We start from the raw sequence: 22,017 nt of genomic DNA, 5'->3' as shown, positions 1-22,017 counted from the left end.
CTCCAATAGTTTGACCACCTCATGCGAAGAGTTGACTCATTGGAAAAGACTGATGCTGGGAGGGATTGGGGGCAGGAGGAGAAGGGGACTACAGAGGATGAGATGGCTGGATGGCATCACCGACTCGATGGACATGAGTCTGAGTGAACTCTGGGAGTTGGTGATGGATAGGGAGGCCTGACGTGCTGTGATTTATGGGGTTGCAAAGAGTTGGACACTACTGAGAGACTGAACTGAACTGAACTGATCTGAAAAATGTTTACTTAGGTATGAAACACGATAAGGTGCACAGATCTTAAGTGGGCACTTAAAAGACTTTGACCTATGTCTCCACTTGGGGGATCACCACCCAGATCAAAACATTGACCATTTCCGTTGCCCAATCAACTACTCGTGCTTGCTTCAGCAGCACATATACTAAAAAACTGGAACAATATAAAGCAGATTAATGTAGCCCCTCTGCAAGGATGACAGGCAAATTCGTGAAGTATTCCATACTTTTGGAAAAGAGAAGAATAGAGTATATTAATGTATATATAGCTTCCCAGGTGGTGCTAGTGACAAAGAACCCACCTGCCAATTCAGGAGACATAACAGATGTAGGTTTGATCCCTGAGTAGGAAAGATCCCCTGGAGAAGGAAACGGCAACCCACTCTAGTATTCTTGCCTGGAGAATTGTGTGGAGAGAGGAGCTTGGCGGGCTGCAGAGTCAGACAAGACTTAATGACTAAGCAATAACTGCAACGTATATATATGAAGTCTAGAAAACTGATACTGATTAATCTATTTGCAGCATAGGAATAGAGATTCAGATATAGAGAGCTGTGGGCACAGCTGGGGAAGGAAAAGGTGGGATGAACGGAGAGAGTAGCACTGAAACCTATACATCGCCATAGGTAAAATAGATAACCATACGTAAAATAGATAACCAGTTGGAATTTGCTGTATGACACAGGGAGCTCAACCCAGTGCTCTATAGGGGTGGGATGGGGATCTATAGGACGAGGATGGTTCAAGAGGGAGGGACATATGTATACCTATGGCTGATTCACGGCAGAAAACAGCACAACGTTGTAAAGCAATTACCCTCCAATTAAAAATAAAAAAATAACATAAAAAGAGGCAACTGTGTCTTCTGTAGCCACAGATTAGTTTCATCTATTTTTGTTCTTCATAGAAATGGAATCATCCAGCTTGTGCTCCTTTGTCTCTGGAGTCTTTCATTCACCACATTCACCACGTGGAAGTGAGGTTCTTCCACGTAGGTACATATATGTGTAGTTCAGTTCAGTTCAGTTGCTCAGGCGTGTCTGACTCTTTGCGACCCCATGGACTGCAGCACGCCAGGCTTCCCTGTCCATTACCAACTCCTGGAGCTTGCTCAAACTCATGTCCATTGAGTCAGTGATGCCATCCAACCATCTCATCCTCTGTCATCCCCTTCTCCTGCCTTCAATCTTTTCCAGCATCAGGGTCATTTCCAATGAGCCAGTTCTTTGCATCGGGTGGCCAAAGTACTGGAGCTTCAACTTTAGTGCTAGTCCTCCCAATGAATATTCAGGACTGATTCCCTTTAGGATTGACTAGCTTGATCTCCTTGTGGCCCAAGGGACTCTTAAGAGTCTTCTCCAACACCACAGTTGGAGTAGTTGTAGTAGGTACATATAGTTGTAGTAGGTGATAGATACAACACCATGTTTTTAGTAGGTATTTAAATTTGTAGACCGTAGTGTATTTGTAGATTATCCGGTCTCATCACTGAATAGCGTTCTGTTTTGTAAATATACTGTGTAATGGGCAGCTGGGTAGTTCCTGTTTGGGAGCTATTACAGATACCACTGCTATGAATATTCATATGCCCTTCTAATAAACATGTTTATGCACCTCTGTTGGATTCGCAGCCAAGAGTCGGCTGGCTTGGTCATGGGGTTGGCATATGTACAATCTCAGTAGATTTCCAAGCAGTCCTGCCACGTGCTTGACCATTTTCTACTCCAACTGGTCGTTTGTGAGAGGCCCATGCTTCCCAACACTTGATGCAGGCAATCTCATTTTACTCAGTCTATCGGAGGCGAAGTGGAAACCAGTTTTCTGAATGAAATCTCAGTACAAGTCATCGTTTCTAAGACAGATCAAAGGTGAGATGTAATGAAAGCCAATACTATGTACAAGGGGGAGTCTACTGGAATATCTTGCTATTGTTTTAGTTGGTTTTGCTTTATTTTATATGTTTATATTTTAGAGGTAATTGTGTATTGTTAAATTTAAACTTAAAGCATATATGTGCCCTTGAAAAAAAATTATGAAGCCCTTCCTGCTAGAGTGCAAGCAGCTGAGAGGCAACGCTAAATAAGGGCAAATGCTAGATTTGCCTGGTGGTCCAGGGGTTAAGACTTTGTGCTCTAAATGCCAGGGACCAGGGTTCAATCCCTGGTGGGGGAACTGAGATCCCACATGCTGCACAGTGCAGCCAAAGAAATAAATTTTAAAAAATAAATAAAGGAACTCATAAATGGAGTACTGAGGTGAGCATGGAATCCACTTTGGTAGTGGATTATAATTAACCAAGTGAAGAGGAATTCCCTGGTGGTCCAGTGGCTAAGACTCTGTGCTCCCAATGCAGGGGGCCAAGGGTTTGATCTCTGGTTAGGGAACAAGATCCCACATATTGCAGAGTTTGTATGCCACAACTAAAGTTCCCACATGCTGCAACGAAGACCCAGTGCAGCCAAATAACTAATTAAAAAAAAGAAAAAGAGTAGGTGGTTTAAAAAAATGCAAGCAAAACTAGGAGGAAGAGATGTCTATAATCATGGTAGGAGACTTTAACACACATCTTTCAACAATTTGTGTGAATTTAGCAAAACTAGAAATAGGGTCAAAATCAACTATATTTCTCTCCACTGACCACAAAAATAAAACATTTTAAAACTGAAACTACTGAAGTCCTAAAAGATAATATAAGAGAAAATTTAGATGACCTCGAGTTCAGTGATGACTTTTTTGATAAAACATCAAAGACGTAAGTGATGAAATCATTGATAAGCTGGACTTCATTAAAATTGAAAACGTGTAAAAGACACTGTTAAGAGAATGAGAAGACAAGCCAAGGGCTGGGAGAAAATATGCTAAAAGACATATTTGATAAAGGTCTGTTACCCAAAATATACAAAACTCTTAAAATACAAAAAATAAGAAGATGAACATCATAACTGAAAAAAAAAAGTAGCAAAATATCTGAACAGACACCTCCAGGAAAGCTGTACAGATGGCAGACAAGCATATGAAAAGGCACTCAACATCATGTGTTAGTAGGGGTTTGCAAATTGAAACAACAATGAAACACTGCTATGCACCTACGAAAATGGCCAAAATCCAAAACGCTGAAAATACCAAGTGCTGGTGAGCAACAAGAGCTTTCTCTCTTGGCTGATGGGAATGCAAAAGGGCACAGTTACTTCGGAAGATGGCTTTTTTATAAGACAGTTTCTTATAAATTAAACGTACTCTTATACCATATGATTCAGCAATACTTTACTTCTTAATATTTACCCAAAAGTGCTGAAAACTTAAGTGCACACAGATATTTGCACCTGGATATTTATGGCAGCTTTATTCATAGCTGGCAAAATTTAGAAGCAACCAAGACGTTCTTCAGTAGGTGAACAGTTAGATAATTGTGGTGCATCCAGACAAGGGAATATTATTCAGTGCCAAAAAGAAATGAGCTCTCAAGCCATGAAAAGACGTGGAGGAAAGTTAAATGCATATTACTAAGTGAAAGAAACCAACCTGGAAAGGCTACATACTGTGGGATTCTAACTTTATGACATTCTAGAAAAGGCAAGACTATGGCGATAGCAAAATGGTTAGTGGTTGGGGGAAGGAAGGATGGTAAATGGAGCACAGAGGGTTTCTAGGGCAGTGAGAGTGTTCTACGTGGCACTGTAATGAGGGATGGATGTCATTATGCATTTGTCAAAACCCGTAGAATGTACAACACCCAGAGTGAACCCTTATGTAAACTACAGACTTTGGGTGATGATGTATCATAGTTTCATTGATTAAAACAATGAGATGTTGATAGTAGGGGGAGCTATGCATGTGAAGGCAAGGAATAGGTGAGAATTCTCAGTACTTTTCTCTCAATTTTTCTGTGAACCTAAAATTGCTGGAAAATAAGAAAATTCTATTTTTTAAAAAATGAAGCCATCTATAAGAGCATCAGAAATATCAATTTCCTAGGAAGAAATCAAACAAAAGGTGTGCAAGACCACTACGCTGAAAAAGACAAAATATTATTATGTGTTAGTCATTAGGAAAATGAAATAAAGACCACAGTGGGATCCCATTTCACACCGAGAAGGATGACTATAATCAAAATGACAAACAGTAACAAGTGTTAGCCGGATGCGGAAAGATTAGACCCCTGCCACCTTGCTAGTAGGATTGTAAAATGGTGCTGCTGCCTAGGAAAACAGTTTAGCAGCTCCTCAAACAGTCAAATATAGAGGTGCCCTATGACTCAGCAATTTCACTGTTAGATATACAATACCCAAGAGAACTGAAAATATATGCCCGTGCAAACACATATACATGATGTTCGCAGCAGCTCTACTCATATTAATAATAGCCCCAAAGTGGAAATAACCCAAATATTCATCAACTGATGGATGGATGAACAAACAATGTATCTCTAGACAATGGAATATTCAGTTCAATCACTCAGTCATGTCCGACTCTTTGCGACCCCATGGACTGCAGCATGCCAGGCTTCCCTGTCCATCACCAACTCCCGGAGCTTGCTCAACTCATGTCCATAGAGTTGGTGATGCCATTCAACCATCTCATTCTCTGTCATCCCCTTCTCCTCCTGCCTTCAATCTTGCTCACCATCAGAGTCTTTTCTAATGAGTCACTTCTTTGCATCAGGTGGCCAAAGTATTGGAGCTTCAGCATCAGTCCCTCCAATGAACATTAAGGATTGATTTCCTTTAGGATGGACTGGTTTGATCTCCTTGCAGTCCAAGGGATTCTCAAGAGTCTTCTCCAACACCACAGTTCAAAAGCATCAATTCTTTGGCACCCAGCTTTCTTTATAGTCCAACTCTCACATCCATACATGACTATTGGAAAAACCATAGCTTTGACTAGACGGACCTTTGTTGGAAAAGTAATGTCTCTGCTTTTTAACATGCCATCTAGGTTGATCACAGATTTTTTTCCTAGGAGCAAGCATTGTTTAATTTCATGACTGCAGTCACCATCTACAGTGATTTTGGAACCCAAAGAAATAAAGTCTGTCACTCTTTCCATTGTTTCACCATCTATTTTCCATGAAGTGACGGGATCAGATGCCAAGATCTTAGTTTTCTGAATGTTGAGTTTTAAGCCAACTTTTTCACTCTCCTCTTTCACTTTCATCAAGAGGCTCTTTAGTTCTTCTTCGCTTTGTGCCATAAGAGTGGTGCCATCTGCATATCTGAGGTTATTGATATTTCTCCCAGCAATCTTGATTCCAGCTTGTGCTTCTTCCAGCCCAGCGTTTCGTATGATGTACTCTGCATGTAAGTTCAATAAGTAGGGTGACAATATACAGCCTTGGTGTACCCCTTTCTCAATTTGGAGCCAGTTTGTTGTTGCATGTCTGATTCTAACTGTTGCTTCTTGATCTGCATACAGATTTCTCAGGAGGCAGGTAAGGTTGTCTGGTATTCCCATCTCTTTAAGAATTTTCCACAGTTTATTGTGATCCACACAGTCAATGGCTTTGGTATAGTCAAGAAAGCAGTAGATGTTTTTCTGGAACTCTCTTGCCTTTTCAGTGATCCAACAGATATTGGCGCTGTGATATCTGGTTCCTCTGCCTTTTCTAAATCCAGCTTGAACATCTGGAAGTTCATGGTTCACATACTGTTGAAGCCTGGCTTGGAGAATTTTGAGTATTACTTTGCTAGCGTGTGAGATGAGTGCAATTGTGCAGTAGTTTGAATATTCTTTGGCATTGCCTGAATAATGGAATATTATTCAGCCATAAAAGAGAGAAAGTGCTGATACATGCTTCGACATGAATGAACCTGGAAAACATGATGCTAAGTGAAAGAAGCTAAACACAAAAGGCCACATTTTTTATGATTCCACTTCTATATATTTAAAGTCCAGAATAGGCACATCCATAGAGACAAAAAGAAATTCGTGGTTGCCGAGCTGGGGGAAGGGGAGTGTAGAGAATGACTGCCAGTGGGGATGGAGTTTCTTTGGGGAGTGATAAAAAATATTCTGGAATTAGGTAGTGGTGATGATTGTACAATTTTGTAAATATACTTTTAAAAAAACCCACTGAATTGTACACAGTTTTCATTTACCACACCACGTGGCTCCTGGGATCCTAGTTCCCCAACCAGGGACTTGAACCCAAGCCCTCAGCAGTTAAAATGCAGGATCCCAACCACTGAACAAACAGGGAATTCCTTGTACACTTTTTTTTTTTTTTTGCAGCACTAGGTCTTTGTTACAGTGTGTGGGCTCTTCTTGGTCTGTGGGGTCTTTATTCCCTGACCAGGGATTGAACCCACATCCTTTGCATCAGAAGGCAGATTCTTAGCCACACTGGGAAATCCCACCCTGTCTACTTTAAATGAATGAATTGTATGGTATGTGCCCTGTATCTCAATTTTTTATTTTTTAATAACATCATTATTTGAAATTAAATATGATCTAAATAAACCGAGAGCTAGATCATTTTCATGGACTAGAAGCCTCAATATTATAAACATATCAATTCTTCTCAAATTAATTGCAAGATTCAACACAATCCCAATTCAAAAATCCCAGAGTTTTTCCCCTGAAATTACCAAATTGATTCTAAAATGTATATGGAGATGCAAAGGAAAAGCCATTGACATAAAGAAAATAAATTAAAGCACAAAACCACAGAACTTACTGTACCAGACATCAAGAACTACTGTAGGAACAAGAATTTAAACGGTGTGGCATTGGTTCAAGAGCAGACAAACAGACTGTCTAGAAACAAACCCACACACATGACACAGCAGTGCAATGGGAGAAGGATGATCTTTTCAGGAAATGGTGCTGGGTCAACTAGATAGAATATCGTGGGGGAAATGTATCTTGATCCCTCTAATGGCTTCCTGTAGCTGCTGTAAAAAAATTACCAGAAACTTGTGGCTTAAAACCATAGAACTTTATACCTTCACAGTCCTAGAGATCAGAAGTTCAGAATCAGTATCACTCGGCCAAAATTAATGAATTGGCAGAGCCAACACCTTGGAGGCTGTCAGAGAGAATGTTATTTGCCTCTTCCCATCTCTGGAGCTGCAGGCACTGCTTGGTTCATGGTTATATCAATCTAGTCACAAGGCGAGCAACTTCAAATCTATCTCTGTCTGCTCCATCTTCACAGGGGCTTCCGTGTGTGTGTGAAATCTCCCTCTGCTTTCCTCTTACAAGAATGCACATGGTTGTATTTAGGACCCAACTAGATAATTCAGGATAATCTTTCTCACTCAAAACCTTTAATCACTTTGAAGACACTTTGTTATAGAAGGTAACAGTTCCAGGAATTAGGAGGTACACATCATTGGGAGACCATTTTTCCAGCCTAACATAACCCCTACCTCACATCATAAACATAAAAAATTCTATACCTAAATGTGAAAGAGTGAAATAATAAAGACTTAGAAGAAAGCATTAAGAGAACATCTTCATGACCTTGAAAGAGGCAGGGTTTTCTTAAACAATAAACAAAGGAGCTAATAATTTTTTAGCGGAGTATATCAGAATTAAAAGCCCTCCTTTAACAAAAAATACATTTTGAAAAGTTAAAAGATGACCCACAAAATGGGAGAGGATGTTTGTAATGAGCATATACAGCAAAAAAAACTTCTGCTTGAAATATACATAGAACTCCTACAAATCAATACAAAAACACTCAACATGAAAAGACATCCTAATAGCAAAATAAATCAACTATACCAACAAAACTTTTTAAAAAGAAAAATAGGCAAAATACTTGAACAGATCGAAGTGGATACCCAAACAGTCAATAAATACATGAAAAGGTGTATTCAACTTCATTAGCAATCAGAGAAATGCAAATTAAAATCACAATGCCATAGCACTATACATAGGCTAAAATGAAAAAGGCAAAAATATCAAGGGTGAGTGAAGATATGGAGTAATCAAAGCCGGTGGGAACTTCAACTATTACCATCACTTTGGAAAACCTTTTGGCAGCTTCTGCTAAAACAGAAAGTGTGTGGGTGCATGCTTCAGTCGCTCAGTTGTGTCCAATTCTTTGCCATCCCATGGACTGTAGCCCACCAGGCTCCTCTGTTTATGGGATTTTTTCCAAGCAAGAATACTGGAGTGGGTTGCCATTTCCTCCTCCAGGGGATCTTCCTGACCTAAGGATCAAACTCAGGTTCAAATCTCTGGAATGGGTATCCATTCCCTTCTCCAGGGGATCTTCCCGACCCTGCGTCTGCAGGGTCTCCTGCATCTGCAGGTGGATTCTTTTACCACTGAGCCACCTGGGAAGCCGAAACAGAACACATGTAGGCCTTTGACCTAGAAATTCTGCCTCTAGGTGTAGATCCAACACTTTCACCAAAAAGACACATACTAAGCTAGAATATTCATAGTACACTCTTTGTAATGGGCAAAACCTGGAAACTATCCAAATGTCCATGAATAGTAAAACAGATGAAATAGAGTGTGGTGTAGTCATGCAGTGGGGCATTACAAGTCGTGAGGATAAATAATGTACAACCACGGGCAACAATGTGACTGGATCCCACAAACAAAATGTTGAGTGAAAGGAGCTGCCTACAAAAGAGGACAAAAGAGGACATGATGCCATTTACATGGAGAACAAAGACATCAAAATCTCAGAGGTCAGGACAGTTAGTACCATTTGCGGGGAGTTGGAAGGGGCACTGAGAAGACCCACGGGGAGCTGGTTGTGTTCATGTGTTTTGTGTGTGTGTGTGTGTTCATGTATTTATCTGGGTGCTGGCTGCCTGTTGTGTTCACCCTGTATACACTTAAGATATAGATATAGATATCTGGTGGTTCAGATGGTAAAGAATCTGCCTGCGACGCTGGAGACCCTGGTTCGATTCCTGGGTCAGGAAGATCCCCTGAAGAAGAGAATGGATACCCATTCCAGTATTCATACCAGGTGAATTACAGTCCATGGAGTGGCAAAGAGTCAGACATGACTGAATGACTCATTCACACAAACACACAATCATATGGATCAAATGTAAAAGCGTCATTAAGTGACAAAAGCAAATGTAGAATGTTGATTGCTTGCCACTTTTTTAAAAATGGAAGTGTGTGAATATACATGTTGCTGCTGCTGCTGCTAAGTCCCTTCAGTCATGTCCGACTATGTGCAACCCCATAGACGGCAGCCCACCAGGTTTCCCGTCCCTGGGATTCTCCAGGCAAGAACACTGGAGTGAGTTGCCATTTCCTTCTCCAATGCATGAAAGTGAAAAGGGAAAGTGAAGTCACTCAGTTGTTTCCGACTCTTAGCGACCCCGTGGACTGCAGCCCACCAGGCTCCTCCATCCATGGGATTTTCCAGGCAACACTACTGGAGTGGAGTGCCACTGCCTTCTCCAGAATATACATGCAAGGGCGTGTATATGTGTATATATACATACTTATATATAATCATATGCAGGGATCATTCCTGGAAGAAATGTGGAAGAAACAGCTCAGCTTATTGCCTTTCAGAGGAGAACTGAAAGCCTGCATAAAGTTTCTAATTCAGTATGTTTTTAAGTTATTAAATAGTTCACACACATGAAAATGTTTAGAGAAAAACAATAAACACCTAATTGCTTTGTTTTGTTTTTTAAGACCAATGTTTGGAAAGTATGGAGAAGCAATGAGGTCCACAGACCATTTCAGTGAAAGACTAAATTCTGGGTTCTTCGGGTTTCTCTGCACGGGGCTGCCCGGGGGTGGGGGGCCTCATGTGCATCCCTGCCGCTCTTTCATGTGGGCAAACGTAGACCCTGAAAAGCCTCGCAGCCGCCAGGGTGGACAGGTCCCGCCCCCAGCCGGTGCACTAGTCTCATTTTTGCGGAGCGGCTTTGGAGTCAGACGGGAGTGGAAGTTGTGAGACCTTAGCAAGTCACAGCCTCTCTGAGCCGAGTTATCCTGGTCTGGGGGCTATGTCCCCCACTTCACACCGAGGCCAGCAGAACCCACGTGTGTGGAGCAGGGGAACAGCCGGAACTCTGCGGACGCACCGCTCCACTTGTTCGCAGGGCAAGGACCGGGCTGGAGCCTCGGACTGCAGCGCTCCAAATGAACACAAGGTGGCGCTCACCCCCACAGGTTTAGCCAGGTCCCCTCCTCTCAGGGCGTTGGCTGCTGGAAGAAGGGAGGCGGTCAGGAGCTACTTCTGCACACGTGTCCGTGCACTTCTGGGCCCTGGGGATGAAAGGGTGAACAGTGGGGCGTCCTGCCTGAGGCACGACTGGAGGGACCGGCAGCCCTGAAGAAGGGGAAAGAGGAAAGACTCCATCTGGGAGGAAGCACTGGGATTAGAGTTTAGGACCTTGTGATGTATTGAATGGTAACCCCCACTCCCCAAAAGATAGGTTCACCTGGAACCTGTGGGTGACTTTATTCGTAAAAAGAGTCCTTGTAGATGTAATTCAGATAAGGGTCTTGAGGTGAGATTACCCTGGATTATCCAGGTGGGCCCTGAATCCAATCACAAGCGTCCTCATAAGAAAAGATGCTGACACAGAGAAGGCCATGTGGAAACAGATGCAGAGTTTGAACTCTTACAGCCACAAGTAGGGAACACCTGGAGCCACTGGAAGCTGGAAGCCTTGGGAGGGAACAGAGCCTTGCCCACACTGTGGTGAGAGAATAAATCACTACTGTTTTAAAGCAGAATGCCTTAAGGTACCCAGGCTGTACCTCATTTGTTTCAACAGCCATGAGAAGCTAACAGAGATGCTGAAATTCTCTTCCCACTGCTCTGTCTGCTGACCTTCCCCCAACCCCAGTGGCCTACAGATGACATCCAAGGCCCCCCAACTCCTGAACCCCACTCTTTCCTCCCCAAACCCACTGCTTTCACGTCTTCTGCTTTTGGTTCCATCTGTCCGGGCAGCCCTTCCCTCATGGGTCCCCTGGACAACTCCTATACACCCTTTAAGGCCTTTCCTGAGTACCCTCTCCTAAGTATATTAGTATATTCTGAATCAGTATCTCCCAACACACGTGGACTCCTCCATTGCCCCAGCCCACGGTGTGGTGTCTGTTCACTCATTGTATTGTTGATGTTGTGCATGTTACTCGCTCAGTCATGTCTGACTCTTTGTGACCCCGTAGACTGTAGCCCACTAGGCTCCTCTGTCCTTGGGATTTCCCAGGCGAGAATACTGGAGTGGATTGTCATTTCCTTCTCCAGGGGATCTTCCCAACCCAGGGACCAAACCCGGGTCTCCTGAATTGCAGGCAGATTCCTTACCTTCTAAGCCACCAGGGAAGACTGATGATGTTAGATGTCATGGAAAAACCAAATGAACTTTCTGGCCAACCCAATGTCATTGCATCAGTTCAGCTATGTGTCCCCCTGACACTGGTCCTCATCTCCAGGTTTTTCCATCCCCAAAGCTACTCATTCAGGCCTCCATATGTCTCACCAAGACCCTGGTACCACCTCCTCACTGGTCTCCCTGCCCCAGTCTGGCCTTCCAGCCCATCACCAGTCTGTAGCCTTGGTGCTCAGGTCTGCCTGTGTCACTCCTCTGCTCAAAAACCGTCTGTAGCTCCCCACTGCCCTAAGGAAGGTGTCCACAGGAAAGGACATTACTTCCAGTGATCCTTCCTACCTCTCACTCCACCCAACCGATGTCCATCACACCCATGTGCAGCACACTCCTGGCCTTTGCAAGGACAGGCTCCTTCACCGGAAAGCCCTCTCCCTGCATGCCAGGCATGCTGTGACCCATGTGCTGACCACACACCAGGGGCTGTTCTAAGTACTTTACGTGAGTGAAATCCTTTAACTCTTATAACAGCCCAAGGAGAAAGGCTCCATCACTGTGTCCAGTTCATAGCTGGGAAAACTGAGGCCCAGATGGGAGAAGAACCATTCAGAAGGATCTGATTGCAGCCCACAGTGTCATTTCCCTGATGTGGGCTTCAGAACTACCAATATCTCACCCCAGTCCCCTATCCATGCCACAACCACCCAACCCCAGATTAATGGCTCTCTCCTCTGTGGATTCTGAATTTGGTAAACCTGCACCTCACTGCAGTGTGCAGGAATTAGCCAATCATACAGTAATCTCCATATCAGGAAGCTTCTGGATAACTTCATAACTTTATTTCTCTGGGTCTGTGGTAACTGGTGCAGTGTAAGGGGTTCAGTAAACTAGAATGAATGAGTGAATGGTTTCCCGGGATGTCAGGTCCTGAAGCTTTCTCAGCCTCCTCAAAGAAAAGAATACATTATGCAAATTTTCTGAGGCCGGACCTCTTCCTTCTCCTCTCCCCTGCACTGCTCCGCAGTTTCTGGGAGGGCACTGGACCCTCCAGAAAATGCCCCAGGCTCTCTACTGGTGTGTTTCCTGATTACTGATGAAACCAGGGCTTAAAGCTGATGAATCATGAGCCACCGCCAGCCAGGGCATGTTGGAGTGCCAAGCAGAAAGGGAGAAGCCAGGTTCCCCACCAACCTCTCTTCCCACCACTGTGTGGCCTCCCCCAGCCTCTGGAGTCCTGGTGACACCAGCTGGAAAAGGACTACCCCCTGGGGACTTCCCTGGTGGTACAGTGGTTAAGACTCTGCTCTGCCACTGCAGGGGGCATGGGTTCGATCCCAGGGAACTAAGATCCCACATGCCATGTGATGCTGCCAGAAGATAAAAAAAGAAAAAAGAAAAGGACTAGCCCTGGAGGTAGGCGACTTGAACAACTCCTAGACTGACCCCAATCCTCCCACACCCCACCTTGGCCACTCCCAGGTCCAAAACAACCCTCAGCCTAATAGGTCACAACCCCCCTCCCCATCCTTGATCTTCTAACTTGTTGATGATACCTAGGGAGGTGCTGCACCCCCATTTAGAGGTAGGGAAACCAGTTCCGGGAGACAGTACCACCCAGAGGAAGTAAGCAGGACACAGGAAGTTGAATCCCATTTTTCTGTTTCCCAAGGTGGTTTGAAGCAAGACTTGTCATTTCTTGATTCAAAGGTCACACCCTTAGAGCAGGGGTTTCCAACTTCAGGGATCTAATGCCTGATGATCTGAGGTGGAGGTGATGTGATAATCATAGAAATAAAGTGTGCAATAATTGTAATGTGCTTGAATCATCCCCAAACCATCCCCATTCTTACCCCGTCTGTGGAAAAACTGTCTTCCACAAAACCAGTCCCTAGTGCCAAAAAGGTTAGGGACTGCTATCTTAGAGGACAAAGGAGCAAAAAATATGAACCCCTCAGCTCTGACCCAAGACACCTGGAGGACTCTTATCAAACAGCCCAGGGACTGGAGGCAGGTGGGGAAACTACAACCCAATGGTTAAGGGCTTATGTCCAGGTTCAAGTCCCAATCTGACTCCTAACAAGTCAGAGTTCCTGCGACCTTGGACAAGTTTCCTAGCTTTCATAGGCCTCAAGTTTCCCCGTCAGTAAGATGGGAGCCATCCTGAGTACCTACACATCACAGGATTGCTGTGAGGATTGTCTGAGTTAACGCAGAAAAGGTTTAGAATAGGTGCTGCTGCTAAGTCGCTTCAGTTGAGCCTGACTCCGTGCGACCCCATAGATAGCAGCCCACCAGGCTCCTCTGTTCACAGGATTCTCTAGGCAAGAACACTGGAGTGGGTTGCCATTTCCTTCTCTGTAGAATAGGTGAGGCGTACTCAATAAACAGCACAATTTTTTTAAAGTGTGTTTTGAAGGAATTGTCAACCTGAGGAGGAAGCAGTGGGAGTGAATTCTTGTCATCCGAGAGGAATGTTCCCCACACCTGTCCGATAGAAGGCCCAGGCCTGCGGCCTCCTTAAAAACCCCACAGCCTGTCTCACCCTAGGCAGGTCCGAGACTGGGCGTGGGAAGCAGGTGTTTGTAATAAGAGCCCCGGGGGTTGCTTGGCTCCTGCAAGCCTGGGGATCCCAGGGGCTGAGGACCATGTCTTTTTCTGTAGACTCTTCTGGTCAGACACCTGCCGCCCACCTGTCGTCATGTCCTCGGGGGAAAACCAACTTTCTCTTTTTCCCAATTAGTAATAATATTTAGCTCGAAAAGACTCATGAGGGACTTCCCTGGTGGCTCAGTGGTAAAGAATCCACCCTCCAGTGCAGGGGACTTGGGTTCAATCCCTGGTTGAGGAACTGAGATCCCACGTGCTGCAGAGCAACTCAGCCTCACTTGGCAACTACTGAGCCCGCATGCTGCAACTAAGACCCGAAGTAGCCAAATAAATTTTTTAAAAAAGATTCACTAGTGCCAGGTCCTATGTTGGGCTTCCTAGGTGGTGCTAGTGGTAAAGAACCCACCAATGAAACAGACATAAGAGATGTGGGTTTGATCCCTGGGTCAGGAAGATCCCCTGGAGAAGGAAATGGCAACCCACTCCAGTATTCTTGCAGGGAAAAGCCCATGGACAGAGGAGCCTGGTGGGCTACAGTCCATGGGGTCACAGAGTCGGACACAACTGAAGCATCTTAGCACACAGCACACCCAGTATCAGGTGCTGTGCTGTGTGTGATGCTGCCATGTCAGACTCTTTGCGACCTCATAGATTGTAGCCCGCCAGACTCCTCTGTTCATGGGATTCTCCAGGCAAGAATACTGGGGTGAGGTGCCATTTCCTCTTCCAAGCGATCTTCTTAACCCAGGGTTCAAGTCATCTGCATTGGCAGGTGGGTTTTTTTTTTTACCACTGGTGCCACCTGAGTGCTATGCTAAATTAATTCCATTCACCAACAGCCCTCTGATGCAGGTCCTCTCTTTAACCCCATTTTATAGAGCCCAAAACTGAAGCCAGGGACGTTAATAACTTGCCCAGGGTCACCGCTGTGGGGAAGTGCCTAGATGCTCTGGCTCAGAGCAGGTCTATCAGGAACTGAAAAGTCTTCTGTCTTTTTCAAGTCTTCCACCTCTGGCCTGGGGCAAAAGAGGGAGATCCAGAGCCACAGAAAGTCCAGGCTTTGAGGCCCTGAAGACTGATCTCGTCCCCCACTCCACCCATAATCTCCCCTGGCTGGCTTATCTGAATCTTTTTCCAGGCCCATCATGTTGCTAGCATTTCTCTGGAAATGTCATGCCTTTGATCAAGCTGTTTCCAAGGTCAGGCACATCCTTCCTAATTTTAGGCTTCCGTGTAGAGAGGGTAGCCTCCTCCAGGAAGCCCTCCCTGACTGCATTCTCTGGGATAGCTGGCTCCTGGGGCACCCACTGCCCAGTAGGGGATGACTGCCTTGAGCACTAAGGATGCTGTATCCTGTAGGTCTATCTCCAGGTTCTCTGAGCAAGAGAGTGGGATGTGGGAGAGGTGAGATAGAGAACAGGTGTCACTGATCTTCTTCTGGGTTAGGTGAGGGAAGACGATAAGGTCAGGTCTCCCTCTGCCCAGCCTCTTCACTGGCCATGACCCTCAGGCCCTCGATCAGTACCTCCTGTTGGGCAACCACAGGCAGGGACTGCCTGGAGGTGAGGAGGGTGGGGACTATTTGCTTCCCCCGAAACACTTTGGCCAACCCCACCTCTGTCTGCCCCCACTCCAGCTCCTCAGACTTGGGGCTTTGAACAGAGGGTGATACTTCTTGAAGGTGTGAAGTGACATCTTGGTACCACTTTTCTCTGCCTGGTCCTAAGCCCCCTGGGGGCCCTGCCCCATCCTTCCCGGCATGGAGGACTCAGGGGAAAACATGGTGTGTGCAAGATGAGGCTGATGGAGTTACTGGTCCATCACCCCCACCCAGAGATGGGGGACTGAGACCTCCAGAGCCTGGTCCAGCCAGAGCCTTCAGCTCCCAGTGGGGCCACAGGGGTAGGATAAGACCTAGCCTCCTCCTTCCCCACTCTTTCAGGCCCTTCCGCTGGCAAAGCAGGGGAGGGCTTTGGAGATGGGGAGGAGAATGGGGTAGGGCACGCAGACAGGGAGAAGGGCTGGGTTACTGGAGTCAGGGATGGTTCCTGTGGACACTGGACACTCAACTCTCACATTCCTGGCTATTCCGAAAAGACTCAGTCCTCCTTCCTTCTGGCCTTCCCCAGCAGTGGGGAGAGGGCAGTACCTGGCCTGAGCTGGCTGCCTGGGGGCCCCTGCAGGGAGAGACTGAGGTCTAGACTAGACTACAGGGGGTGCCCAAGACACCTGTCCAAGGCACCTCCCTGGGGAGTCCTTCTTATTCTCATAAACAGGAAGTCCACCCCCCTGAAAGGTTGTTGCTGAACCACAAAAGACACCGGGATTCTTGGCCTCCAGAGGAGAAGAATTCCATCCAGGGCCAGAGAAAAGGCTTGATCGTTCAGAGCTTTTGTGTAATAAAGTTTTATTAAAGTATAAAGGAGAGAAAGCTTCTGACATAGACATCAGAAGGGGGCAGAAAGAGTGCCCCCCCCTGCTAGTCTTTAGCCAGATGTTACATAGCTACTAGCAGTCTGCTAATTAGAGAAAGGAAATGTCTCAAAACTCAGAGAATGGCACTAGGCCCCTCACGCACAGCATACATTGAGATAACATTGGTAACAGGTGAGTCATCCTGGACCATAAAACCATTGACATGAATCTTGAAGAAAGGCAGATTTCCAAACAAAGATATAGTTTCATTAACATAGATTAGGAGAACGATGTATGAGTATAGCATACTGGTTTGTCAAGTCGGTTCTGAGCCTTTAGGTGAACTGACTTGAAGACAGAGTCTAGAGTAAAAACGTAATACTTTAACATTAATTAAAAGCATAATACATTAACATAATACATTAGCTTAAGACAAACATTTCCATGAGAAAAATGTATTGGTTAGCTCAAGGTTTGAGAAAAGTTAAGCTCAAGCTTTGAGAAAGTTAAGTTCATGTGGAATCAGGTGTTATTATGGCAACACAGAATTTTAAGAGAAACCTCTTTTTAAATTTGTATAGATAAGGGGAAAAAATACAACACTAGTTTGTTTCCTCCTGCCACGTAAGAGAGAGATAAAAACTGTGACACTTGCAGCCTGTTTCCTCCATTTGGAGACCCCTGGTCTTCCTGCCTGTTACCCTCTCACCCCCACTTCCCCTCTCTGTCAACCGGCCCCTGTGTATGCAGACACTAGACTCTGGAGGCCCAGCAGCCCTTGACCTCTCAGGCTGCTTCCTGTTAACGTGGCCAGAAGGGAGAGAGGCAGAAGAAAATGGCCTGAGATGAGGGAGAGGCCTGGGAGAGTGTGAGCACAAGAGGAGAAAAGCCCAGAGAGGCTGAAAGGAAGATGGCCAGAACAGGCCTGAAACATAGTAGGTGCTCAATAAATCATCCGGCTTGAGGTCAGAGATGGAGGAAAGGGCTGCTCTGGGGAGAGTGGCACAGCTGGGAGAAAGAGAGGCTGGAGGTTCCCAGCCCAGGGTCTCTGAGTCCTGGCACATAGTAAGTGCTGAATAAATATCTGAGATGACGTTTAGGATAGGCGAGGAGGGAGTGTCCTTGGGAGGGCAGCACTGCTGGGAGGCAGGGAATAGGGGCCTCTCCTGGCCTGGTTGCTCCCTGTGGGTGGACAGCCCCAGAGAATCGAGAATCGACATCCCAGTGTCCCTGCCTGGCCCCCACCCCGCCCTCTGGCGGGTTGGGCCAGGCCACTGTCTCAAGGCCTTTTATTTTTAAAATCCCCATGGGGTTCTCACCCCAGACCTAAGGAGCATTGCCAGCCACAGATTTGCCTGCGGTCTGGGCTCGGAGCTCCTCAGCAATCACTGCGGGGAGTGGCAGCATCTGCTGGATTGCAGTTTTGGGAGCCTTCATTGCCACTGGAGGCCAGAAATTGTTGTAGCCACATGTTCTGGGAAACAAACTCACCCAGAAGGACAATTCAGGTAGTGCAGTGCAGTTTATTACACTGGCGGGCCCAAGGCAGAGTCTCCTCTTAGCCAAGGACCCCGACCAGCATTTGTGAAAATCTTTTATACCCCATGTGTACGTGTCTGAACCCACCACTCCAAATTCCTTGAGACTTACATAAACCAAGGAAAATACAATCCCAATAACCCCATCATTCACGTGCTATGTGCTCATGTGCTTAAACAGTCAAGCAATTAGCCAATAATCAATAAACCCGAGGTTACACTCTGATAGATACAGAAAAATTTATGGCCTGTCTAGAGGAAGGGGTGATTAGTTTATGTTTTTTCTTAGGCGATGAGTAACCTAGATACGATCTTCAAGGTTCCCCTGTCTGGAGGGGGTCTTAGCCTTCTGTTGTCGTTTTCATAGGCACTAAACACAGAGTTCAAAGTCGATTGGAAAGGTGGCCGAGCACTATCAGCGTGAACAGGCCTAAGATGGAGTCCAGGCCCTATGAATTCCTTCTTCAAAATCACTGATGACTGTGACATTTCTTGTTATTAATATGGAAGGAGATGTTTTCATTTCACAATTACCACGCACAGTGTCCTCAAGAGCTAAAGGTGAGTCCTCACTTATCTACATTTTTTTGTGAATATGCAGAATGGAACTCCAGATAGGTGACCGTCTAACTATTGTAGTGGGGGCTTAGACACTCAAGTCTAAAAGGTAAGGCTGTTTGTTTGGCTCAAGGTTACTGAGACAGGACATAGTCTCTCCAAGCAGCTTCCGTGATCTGACAATGGGGATAAAAGCGCGTGATGTCAGTACAAAAATCAGGAGTAAAATATCAGCAAACGGAGTCCATACCACATTAAAAAATATAGCACAACCAAGAGGGATTTAATAGAGGAATTCAATCGTGGTTCAATATTAGGAATTCTATCAGTCTAAAGGCCAGCATTTTAACAGGGAAACACTGAAGGCCTTCCACCAAGATTAAGAAGAGGCACTGGTGAAGAATACCAAGTATCTCCACTATGATTTGTGTATTTGTTTTTAAATTTAAAACAATTTTTCACTGCACTGGGTCTTCACTGAGCCACAAGGGCTCTTCGTTTTGGGGTGTGGGCTTTCTCTGGTTGTGGTACTCTGGCTTAGCTGCTCCTTGGAATGTGGGATCTTGGTTCCCTGCCCAGGGGTTGAACCTGCATCCCTGGCATTGGAAGGTGGACTCTTAACCACTGGACTACCAGGGAAGTCCCCCTCCATGACGATTTAAATGGTACTGAAGTGTTAGCTAAAGAAATTAGATCCGGAACAGTAATTAGAAGAAGAATCAGAAATGAAGAAGTAAAACTATCTCTATTTGTAGATAATTTGATGGTACATTTGGAAAATCCTATGAAAGAAGACTGGTTAGGATATCTGTAAGGGAGCTGGATATTGTTAACTTCCAAGAATTAACAGCCTTCGTTTTACAAAAGCAGCAACCAGCTAAGGATATAGCAGAAGAGAAAATCTCCATTTAAAACAACAGCAGAAGTAGAAATTCTTAGAAATAACAAGAAATATTTAGAAGTCTTTAAGAAAAAAAACTTAAAACTCAGAACCAAGAATGGACTTGAGCAAATGCAAACTCATTCCTTAGTACTGGATAATATCTCAACAAAATGGACATATCACTTTCCCTGTTAATTGGTAAATTTAAGGCAACCCAATAAAAAGGAATAATCAATAAAGCAGAAGTAGATGTTTTTCTGGAATTCTTTTGCTTTTTCTATGATCCAGTGGTTGTTGGCAATTTGATCTCTGGTTCCTCTGCTTTTTCTAAATCCAGATTGAACATCTGGAAGTTCACGGTTCATGTACTGTTGAAGCCTGGCCTGGAGAATTTTGAGCATTACTTTGCTAACATGTGAGATAAGTGCAATTGTGCTATAGTTTGAACATTCCTTGGTATTGCCCTTCTTTGGGATTGGAATGAAAACTGATATTTTTCAGTCCTGTGGCCACTGCTGAGTTTTCCAAATTTGCTGGCATATTGAGTGCAGCACTTTCACAGCATCATCTTTCAGGATTTGAAATAGCTCCACTGGAATTCTATCACCTCCACTAGCTTCATTCATAGTGATGCTTCCTAAGGCCCACTTGACTTCACATTCCAGGATGTCTGGCTCTAGGTGAGTGATCACACCATCGTGATTATCTGGGTCATGAAGATCTTTTTTTGTATAGTTCTTCTGTGTATTCTTGCCACCTCTTCTTACTATCTTCTGCTTCTGTTAGGTCCATACCATTTCTGTCCATTATTATGCCCATCTTTGCATGAAATGTTCCCTTGGTATCTCTAATTTCCTTGAAGAGATCTCTAGTTGTTATCATTCTGTTGTTTTCCTCTATTTCTTTGCATTGATCACTGAGCAAGGCTTTCTTATCTCTCCTTTCTAGTCTTTGGAACTCTGCATTCAGATGCTTATATCTTTCCTTTTCTCCTCTGTCTTTCACTTCTCTCCTTTTCTCAGCTATATGTAAGTCCTCCTCAGAAACCCTTTTGCTTTTTTTCATTTCTTTTTCTTGGAGATGGTTTTGATCACTGCCTCCCGTACAATGTCATGAACCTCCATCCATAGTTCTTCAGGCACTCTGTCTATCAGATCTAATCCCTTGAATCTATTTGTCACTTCCACTGTATAATTGTAACAAGGGTCTTTGACATTGACTGTGTAGATTACAACAAACTGGAACATTCTTAAATAGATGGGAATACCAGACCACATGATCTGCCTCCTGAGAAATCTGTATGCAGGTCAAGAAGCAACAGTTAGAACTGAATGTGGAACAACAGACTGGCTCCAAATTGGGAAAGGAGTACACCAAGGCTATATTGTCACCCTGCTTATTTAACTTATATGCAGAGTACATCATGAGAAACGCTGGGCTGGAAAAAGCACAAGCTGGAATCAAGATTGCCGGAAGAAATATCAATAACCTCAGATACGCAGATGACACCAACTTTATGGCAGAAATTGAAGAGGAACTGAAGAGCCTCTTGATGAAAGTGAAAGAGGACAGTGAAAAAGCTGATTTAAAACTCAGCATTCAAAAACTAAGGTCATGGCATCCAGTCCCATCATTCCATGGCAAACAGATGGTGAAACAATGGAAACAGTGACAGACTTAATTTTGGGGGGCTGTAAAATCACTGCGGATGGTGACTGCAGCCATGAAATTAAAAGACCTTTGCTCCTTGGAAGAAAAGCTATGACCAACCTAGACAGCATATTAAAAGCAGAGACATTACTTTGCCAACAAAGGTCTGTCTAGTTAAAGCGATGGTTTTTCCAGTAGTCATATATGGATGTGAGAATTGGACTATAAAGAAAGCTGAATGCGGGAGAATTGATGCTTTTGAACTGTGGTGTTGGAGAAGACTCTTGAGAATCCCTTGGACTGCAAGGAGATCAAACCAGTCAATCCTAAAGGAAATCAGTCCTGAATATTCATTGGAACGACTGATGCTGAAGCTGAAACTCCAATACTTTGGCCGCCTGATGCGAAGAACTGAGTTTTTTTTTTTTTTTTAATATGGAACACTTCATGAATTTGCGTGTCATCCTTGCGCAGGGGCTATGCTAATCTTCTCTGTATCGTTCCAATTTTAGTATATGTGCTGCCGAAGCGAGCACAAGAACTCAATCATTTGAAAAGACCCTGATGCTGGGAAAGATTGAAGGCAGGAAGAGAAGGAGACGACAGAGGATGAGATGGTTGGATGGCATCACCGACTCGATGGACCTGAGTTTGAGCAAGCTCTGGGACTTGGTGGTGGACAGGGAAGCCTGACATGTTGAAGTCCACAGGGTTGCAAAGAGTTGGACCCGGCTGAGTGACCAAGCTGAACTGAACTGAATAAAAAGGCCCATGAATTAAAAGCAAACCAAATGCTTTATTGTGAAATAGTTGTAGATT

At 44.7% G+C, this 22,017-nt stretch overlaps 2 non-coding genes across 2 annotated transcripts; one reads left to right on the top strand and one right to left on the bottom strand.

The window, feature by feature from the left end:
* The first annotated feature begins 393 nt into the window (after positions 1 to 393).
* LOC138988023 (U6 spliceosomal RNA) lies at positions 394 to 502 on the top strand. Its single transcript, XR_011464371.1, has one exon. It is a non-coding gene; the product is annotated as a U6 spliceosomal RNA (small nuclear RNA).
* Positions 503 to 21,627: 21,125 nt separating this feature from the next.
* On the bottom strand, positions 21,628 to 21,734 carry LOC138988081 (U6 spliceosomal RNA). Its single transcript, XR_011464417.1, has one exon. It is a non-coding gene; the product is annotated as a U6 spliceosomal RNA (small nuclear RNA).
* Positions 21,735 to 22,017: the final 283 nt, after the last annotated feature.

Source organism: Bos mutus, chromosome 5, assembly GCF_027580195.1.
Source record: "Bos mutus isolate GX-2022 chromosome 5, NWIPB_WYAK_1.1, whole genome shotgun sequence".
Classification (NCBI taxonomy): domain Eukaryota; kingdom Metazoa; phylum Chordata; class Mammalia; order Artiodactyla; family Bovidae; genus Bos; species Bos mutus.
The sequence above is the reverse complement of the archived record's forward strand: the minus strand, read 5'-3'. Positions and strand labels throughout refer to the sequence as shown.